The sequence below is a fragment of the Etheostoma cragini genome, chromosome 16, assembly GCF_013103735.1.
Source record: "Etheostoma cragini isolate CJK2018 chromosome 16, CSU_Ecrag_1.0, whole genome shotgun sequence".
NCBI classification, from domain to species: Eukaryota; Metazoa; Chordata; class Actinopteri; order Perciformes; family Percidae; genus Etheostoma; species Etheostoma cragini.
In genome coordinates this window covers 20,319,683-20,329,039 of record NC_048422.1, presented here as the reverse complement: position 1 = coordinate 20,329,039, position 9,357 = coordinate 20,319,683, and positions in this window count along the sequence as shown.

Below are 9,357 nucleotides of genomic sequence, written 5' to 3'. Positions count from 1 at the left end.
GGAGGGGACACAAGCAGGAAATGAAGGAGGGACTAAACTTGACAAAGATGAATGTGAGAAGCCTCTGTTTACCTCTGATCCTTTTTCACTTACACGTCCCCTTGAATACAAAGATGGAGAGAGAGGAAAAAGAGGAGATATGATTCTCCAGGATGTTTGGGAAAGGAAACCAAAAACTAATAACTGGTAACATCACCACATTCAAAACCTTCATTATGCTATCAATCCCCCTGTTAATGACAGCATTGGCCTTTGTTTGATCAAGCACTTAAAATGACCGAACTATGTACAAGGTGTGCGCTTTTGACACCAGAAACCGCTGTATCCCGCCTCCAACTGTCCCATTGTTTTTCTAACCTTAACCGTGGAGGTTTTCTTTTGCCCATCATCATGTACTATCCCAAACTTTAATAAAGTTTGAACTGCTTAAAGTTAATCATACCCAAATCATTTTGGTGGTTAGGTCATTTTGGAAAACAATGTTGTCACTAGTGCCCAGGTGGATGGCGAAAACGCATTTTGATCACAGTATTTAATATCATCCCCTCTTATATGAATATGACTAAATAATGCTTATTTACACATACAACAGGTACAGAGCAACATTATCGTTAATTTGGAATTGGGTTTTTGGTCACCTGGCAAATACAAGACAATCACTCTCTTTTATCTCCTGAGAGAAATGTCTTGCTGTTGTGGGTAGATGTAGCTAGTAGTCGAGCAAGTGAAAAACACTCAGGATGAGTCGGAGATGTGGTCGGAAAATGATGGGATTTTTATTTATATTCCCAATTAAGGCCCTAAGGCAACAAGAACCATTAACAAAATCACAATTAAAGAAAAATAAAACACTACTTGAGAGTCATAAAGATCACAATATCAAAAAAACATACACATGACCTGCAGGCAAGTCATGTCTGAGGTTATCCGACAGACTTATGTCCTACACCCACAGCTTTTCTCATGCTCTCTTCTACTGCCTGCCTGTATAGGCCTGAAGCCTGTCCCTTAAATTGGATTATACCAACTCTAAGATGCAGGGGTGGCTCAGGTGACTAGGCAGTTTTAAAGGCTACATACAGCCAAAATGCATCTATAACACTAGACATTTACACATTTTATACATACGATTAACATCAAAATATGAGGAATGGTTAGGACAACAGGCAATTGAATATTGTGATCATTGACAGAACATATGAACTCAATAAATAAACATATATACAGGCAACATTTAAAGTCTGTCTTTGAGGGCTAAAATAGGTAGCGTATAGCTACCGTGACGGCAGCCATGCGCTTCGTCACACTGGCTCTTTATATGCTCTGTTGTGTTCAAAAGCTAGCTGTTAACTGTGTGTCGGCTGTTTGGTGCTGAGCCAGAAGTTCACTGTGGGCCAGGAAGAGAAGAATGAGAATGTTTTTAGTTTTATGCCAGTTTGCATTCCAAATGAAGTAGCTGGTCTTTAGGCTGAAAGCAGCTGCTGCAGACCTGAAAAAGTAGACAGTATTCCTTGCTATTCACTTATTCTCACTTTCTCTATGTATAGCTCCCAACACCTACAGACACACACACGCACGCACACACGCACGCACACACACACGCACCCACAGACGCCAGGTCCTCTGTATAGCTCTGCTTGCTTACTGACTGTAAGATGTCACAGTGAACACTTTTGTGTTTTCTTTCAGATAACTGGGCTTTATTAGTATTCAGCCAACGCCTCGCTCTGAGAAGACCAAAGTGAGAGGATTATGTTAGAGCATATTAGATTGAATCAGACTTAACAGGTTGGGTTTTTCTGTCGTCTTTGAAGACACAAAGCATCCTCTAAAGATTTACCCTCCACAGATAAGGCAGTTTTTCACCGTTAACATTTTCAATAACCTTTTTATACCTTATCTCCTTCCAAAAAACTATTGTTTATTTTCAGCTCCAATCTTTGTTCTCTGACCTCACTCTACATTTCACATTTCACACACACACACAAAAAAAAAGCATTCTCAGTTACTGCTCTTAGCCAAACAGACTTCCCATAAATAAGAAAGTTTTTTTTTAATGTGTTCCTTTTCTCTCTGTAGCTCTGTGGGTGTATGAATCTCTAGTGGCGATAGTTTATAGGCTTCCCCTAAATGATATGAGGCCTGTTTTCTACAGGAGAAGCAGATAAGAGCTTAATGCATTACCCTGCAGAGTGGCGTCCACCACTGGCCCCATAAATCACATTGTGATTGTACTTGAGTGTTGAATATGTGTTTGCGTGTACTGGTGGTGGCGATGGACGTGTGTTGGGGGATGGCGGATTGGTGTGATCACAAAACGTATGCATTCATATGCTTGATGATATATCACAAACACATGCAACGCTGTTTATTCATGTTACATTGATTTGTACCCCACAGCTTTCTTCATCACAGCATTAGTCTGGCATTGGCAGACCTTCCTCCACAGCCCAGTGGAGGAGGGTCTTGCTAGTCCACACCGCATTGTGGAATGGGAGGAGAAAAACGTGTTTTGGTTCATTGGCATTTTATTAAACCAATCACATTCGTCTTGAGCGGTGCTGAGCGACCAGCAGAGGCATGATGCCACTGCCAAATAGCCTTGTGGAATGAGCTTGTTTTGGTGGAACATATGCTCATTCAAAAGAATGAACAGAAAACTCAGATGGGACAGATAGTCTAACCTAGTTGTCTGGATTTAATCTACCGAGATCTGAGCAGCGGTCAACCATAGTCCTCATAAATCGACAGGAGTTTGTAATTCCAAGACAAAAAAAGAGGAAGGTGAGAAACATCTTGCCGAATGAAGGACATCCGGTGGAATTTCTGGAGGCAACAAAGCAATCCCGGAAGTAGAACGTCAAGGATATAGACTATCACAGCGTTAAGCTGTCTGCAACAGACACTGAAACACGCTGTTGGTAAGCGGCTGAGGAATTAAAACAAACAAAAAACTTATATTTATGACCAAGATGGAAGTCGCAGCATCAATCATCACAGATTTATACTGAGAAAAACATGAATGGCCACCAGAATCCATAAGAGGCGGAGGCAAACCTTGTTGACAGGGCTGACAGCGTGGCCAGAATGGAAATGAACTAACTGGCACTGAGGGAGCTGACAGGCATGATCTGTCTTTGCCTAGAGATTTTTTAAGCAAAATGTCATTTTGGAAACATGACAGCAATTTATACTAAGCCCAAGTTCACACCGACTTCAGGCCCCTTTATTCATTTACTGCAGTGGTGCCAACACAGACGCCTCCTGCGAAAAAACACTAGGTTGTCTGGCAAAGAAGTTTATCCCAGCTTAACTTCTAACGTCGTCTGGCAAGACGCTGCCATGGCCATTTAAATACATGCAGACATTCCTATAAGATTATACTGTAACATACGTATTTCTACAGTTTACCTAGCAGTTGTCACAATGAAAGATAAAATAATTGCTGTTGGGATGATTTTCCACAATTCTAAAATATATTTTTAGAATAATATAAACCGCTGTGCAGTGGTTTGGCATTGGATGAGCCTTCAAAATTGCGGATCTGGTTCTCAACATTTCTGGCTTGATTTCCATACCAACATAGGTGCTTACCCCGTACTGTATTTGTTGTTATAGAGATATTTTGCAGATTTAAATCCAGCACTGTTGTGTGGGCAGTGTTTTAGATGAACGGTGTGTGGCATCCGGAGCACCCGAGGTCCGCTGAGTTCCGGTAGATTCCAGCAGACCCCGGCTGCTTTCAGCTCTGTGCACTGGCGCCACGGAGTGAAGACGCACACCGACTCAACTACTGTTAACACAGTGCCAACACAACGATGGCACAGAGCTGGTTTGAAACTGTCCGTTTAATAGTGACTGGTAAAGGTTGATAAATGGTTTAGTAGTAGTTTTAAATCAGTAATAATCTATTTAAGTGAAGGATCTGTTTGAGTGGCATATCTACTCTGCTCTTGCTTTGTTTTCTCAGCTGGTTATCAGTAAGGACTCCAGGTTTCATGAGCACTCCATATTCAGTACTTCTAGTTTTTTGTAACTGCAGACTTGTAAAGTCTGGGTTTCCGCTTTAAGTTTGCATGCTATTCTGGTTTCTAATATACACTAGATAAGCTTCTATACCACCATAGATACATCCCCTCAGGCTAACTTAGACATGTTGCCACATCTAATTAATGTATTTTTTTCGATCTTGGCCCTCTATGTCTATTCTCGACAAGTGCTTTGGTCTGTTTAATGCAAAAACTGGTTCCAACGTTGTCTTAATTAACCTTTAAAACCACCCTGTGCACAATTGTGATTTCATCATTACATCATTTGTGTGTGTGTGTGTGTGTGTATATATGTGTGTGTGTGTGTGTGTGTGCGCGCGCGTGTGTCTGTGTATATTGATTTATATACAAGTGTATGAATGTGGAGCACTGCGGTATGACGGATAAGAGAGAGTGACTCAATCTGATTTCTCCTGTCCAATATGAGTCAGTTACGCCAGTGATCCTCAGAGGCAGACATCATTGTTCATCATTGTTTTAGGTCCGTAGTCTCTGTCGAACCACCCAGGGCTGGAGTCCAGTGTGAGGGGGCTGCCTCACTGCTTCATTAAGTTGGATTATGTCAAGTGTCTCCACCCTGGCTGCATATCAACAGGGGTCAGACTGGGCGGCTTGCCGATGCAAAGACAACAGTCTCCCTTCCTCTCTTAGTTACTCTAAACCTCCTCTCCCTGTAGCGCTTGTCCTGGTTAACTAGCAGTTGGAGTTTTACCAGATAAGTATCTCTGAAAGAGGCCCCGCTCAAATTTAAGAAGGATTGGCTAACAATTTCGTGTGCGTGTGTGTGTACATTTTGACCTACCAGAGTGTGTCAAAATTGTTCCAAGCATGTCAGTCTGGGTTAAATCCATCTGCAATCCCTATCTCCAGCTCCACCCTGTCTTTAAGGGGTGATTTCACCTTCCAGATGGCTCATTGTTCTCACAGGGCCTGTCTCAGCCTCAGTCCCAGCCCAACACACACACTTATACAAGTTTGCAGGTAGTGTACTGAATTGTATTGTGTTAACATGCACACTGATAATTTAACGATAAAGATTAATACCATACCCTGTAAAACGGCCCACTAATCTGATTATATTATCAGTGTTAGGCAAATAGAAGCAGTGCCCAGTACAGTAGATGTATAGTCTAATTACATTTGTTCTGATTATGTGCATTCACCTGAGGCATGTTGGTACAAAAGCAACATTTCTATCCAGAAACTATCAGCGAGAATGAATTGGGGAAAAGAAATAGAAATTAAATGTAATGGATTTGCATAAAATCTCCTGCTTTATTTTTTACAATTAAAAGTGCTTTTGGGTTCTCAACTGTTAAAGAAAAAGAGGTGAAATCAATTCTTGTTACTTTCTGCATTTGGTGATTTGGTGAAGAATGAGATATTTCCATTAAGCTCACACCCTTCCAAACAAAATGTTATGACACCTTATGTAAAGTTATAGGGAAAGCAGAAAGAGGTACTTTGAACCATGTTAATGTTTTCACTGTCCCCTTCACTCTATCCAGTTCTATGGTTAATTGAAAAACCGACTCACGGCTATGTGGTTCTCTTCTGCCAGCTCGACTGGAGACGATACTTATTTACCTTCAACAAAGCTTCCAGCAATAACCTTTACTCACATCACCGCTGTCCCTTTAATGCCAATCAGTGCATTAGGAGCAGGGCAAAGTTTCCCTTACACAACAATCACACCATTCAAACCTGGAAGTATTAGCAAACACAGCTTGCAATCTGTAACCAAAATCAGTGTATCCACAGTGAACAGCAAACACTATGAGGTCATGCATTTGGTCTGACAGGTAAACGCACGCCGATACCTGGCAGCCTTGTGATAAGGTGTCTGTGTTTGTGAGTGTGAGTGCAAAAGTTCCTATCTGTCCACTTTTCCATTACAGGCAGGTGTGTATGTTGATGTACGTTAATGAAAAAAGTCAGTCAAACTAACAAAATCACTGCTCCACAGGAAAGTCAACACTATAGGCACACATGTACAGACACTCCCAACTGTCTCTACACACACAAACACACACACACAAAGAGCGATGTCTATTATCTCTCGCATCCATTAAGTGGTTTAAGCTCTGCGCGCTTGTCACGCAGTCAATTTCTAATGAATTCTCCGTGTGACAAATGGAGGCAATAAAGAGGAAGTAGATGAGAAGAGGAGACTGTGCTGTGTGCAGTCTGAGGCGTAATGAAAGCAGGGGGATGTATAATGTATATTCCCCTGGCCATGGCCAAAGTCCCCACTCTGTATCATTTTTATGGCACGATCCTTCTGGGATGCCACCGCTCAGCCAAAGGAGGATTCAACTCAGCAACGCCCAAACTGAGGGATTACATTGGTTCTCTCTCTATCTCTCTCTCTCTCTCTCGCTCTCTCACCTCAGATTTCCATCTCCTCTCTCTCCGTCACCATGCACCAGTCCCCTCTTTTCACAACATCCCTCCTCTCTCACCTTGTCTATTCCCTCTCTCTGATTTGATTCAGCTCATGTAATCCATTCATCCATTTCTGCTGCACTCTCACAGGGCTTTAACAGATGGAGCAGGAACACAGTGGTAAGAATACAAAAACGTACTGTCTTTCATTAAAAGTCTCAGGAAACCAGGGTCTAACTGTGGACCTCACGTCTGGCCCAGACGGTCTGCGGCTTTGTGAGCCAATTAGAAGAGAGTGGGGGTCCCCAGATATCACTTCCTTTTCTGCCATCAAGAGTATAAAACCAAAAAGGCAAATTGGTTAATATTACTAATTTTTGTTCAGTGTAAAGAAATCTGCTAGAAGTTTTAAAAAAAGAAGCAAGAAAGCTGACATGAGGAAGATAAGCCCACTGTTTAGTCTTTTCATTTGACCTTTGTGCTTTTGGGAAGGCAAAACAACAAACATAACCCTCAAGTCTTTAAATGCCAAGTATCAACATCAGTAGTGACTTGAGATATTGGCATTTAAAATAAAATTTGACATTGAAATTAACACTGAATAGATTAAGTAAACAGTGGCATTCAAACACTTCTATCATTTGCGTTTTGTTATTATTTCCATTGTTGGAGCAGAGAATGCAAGAAAAAATTCTGGTGAGCAAAAATGTTTTGTTATGTTGAAAAATCTGTTGCATTGGCCCTGGAAAAAAAACACTTAAAATTGGCAATTAAAAATACAGGCTTCTAAAAATGCAATGACAGTGCACTTTCAATCTCATTAACACATTTTGTTTTTTAAAATTCTTTTTTGCATTTTGATGTTTTTCAATGCCAATATTTCCTTTTTAATTTCAATTTTTAATTTTAATGTTTTATTTTTCTTCCATATGCTTGCAATTATTTAATTTTGATCTATTTTATTCAGCATAATGTATAATTATACCAATACTTCAAACAAAGCCATTTGTCCAGTGCAGCTCATTTCCTGAGGGGTTTTCTTATTTGTTTGAGTTTGAAATGAACATTCCTTGCCCCGCTCATTCTTTTTTCTCTTTCCTTTGTCTTCTTTCTTCCACACTGTTCTCTCTAGATGTCTTTTTTTTGGCATTAAAGTCAGTATACTGAATGTGTTTCATACGATACAACTTTATTTTCAGTTCACTCCGAAATTAATTTTGAGTTCCTGAGCAACTCCCCTCAAAAGAATATACACAACTGTTACACATATAGTACAAAGATGAGGACATATCAACAGCCATGGCTAAGAAACATGCGTCATGATAACCTCAGAGCCGGATCTTATTTGGCAGCAACCTGATTGTGGTTTAGCAAAAACATAGTGTCAGAAGCAGTAATGTTTAATAATTGCGTCTTCTTCCTCTATCTTTTTCTTTTAATCTTAGAATGTGCTAACACTGTGACGTAACACCTTCTATATGCGCTGAGATCTCTTTTCTGTATCAAGGTAACCGGTTCTGACTGGCTTTGTAAAACCTGTGCCATGGTGATTTATTGAAAATGGGAAGCTCAAGTATCTCATAATAGATTTGCAGTGCTGTACTCCTGCCTTTCATTGATATTTCAATCTTAGATAAGAAATATGTCTGACACATGCTTGGACAAGGATAAAGCATTATCTGAGTAAAAATTGCAGCTGATGATATACATTGACACTTGATGTTAGAGTTCTCTGCTTTGGTTCATACTCTGGAAAGCATTGAATAGGGCAGAGATTCTCAGTCTTTTACAGCAAAGGACCAATTACAAGAAAGGCAATATACCGCTGCTTAAGTTGACATGGGGTACTTTCCATAAAATAAATAGATGGATGGATGGATGGATAGATCCCAATAAAATGGGAAATTATAGTCTTACAGCAGCAAAATCAGTCAGACAGCACAGACTATAAATGAAACACTTGGATACAATATACGTACATACAATATATACATGAAATAATCATAGGATAAAATACAAGAACAAATATTTGAATATATACTGTACATGTTGGGAATACAAAAATGTGCAACTGCTTAAATAGTATGAAAAATATGTAGATAAAGTCATCATCTCTCAATGCAAACCAAACCAGCTATTAGGCTAACTGGAACAAAACCATGCCGATCTCTACGTATGGTGAAGGGTATGTGATGATGCGGGGCTATTTAAATTCCAAAGGCCAAGGGGTCTTTATCAGGATGCATAGTATCCTGGATCCATGAAATATCTGGCCTTTACTCTATGGGAATTTAACATAGGGATGTGAATACCATGCCCCCTGTATTTTAAAGAAGAACATTTATTTCTTTACAATACATTATTCATTCCCAAAGAAAATTGGTGTCCTTAAAGGTTGGATTTTTCCTTATTTTTTAATTAAGGCATTAGGATGAACTTCCAAAAGACTTTTTTTTTATTCTTCTTTTTAGTCAAGTTAAGCAGGGGTTCCTATCCTCATGAGCAGCACTGTATGTCCCTTGGAGTAATGTGACGTAGCCTCCTTTTTTTCTATAGTCTTAGTTACTGTATGTTATGTACTGTAAAAGAACACAAAAGAAATGTACTAGAAACCTATTAGACGTGTGTTGAACATACTGCATTTGCAGATTGTGAGCGGTATAGATTTGTTAGATTAGATAGTAATCTATGAACTATTTTAGATTTAAAAAGTTCAGTGTTCACGGACCCCCCACTTTGAGAATCACTGGCATAGGGTAATAACATGTTGATCATCCTTTAAGCTTTGTCTGGAGAGAGCTCTAAGTCTAAAACGTTTAGGTGATTTTCTGTCAGGTGGATGTGGTTGATATATGAAGTGTCACCAGTAGGCCTTGGCCCCTCCAGTCAAACTCCTAATGCTCCGAGCACTGCGTAGGCCCAC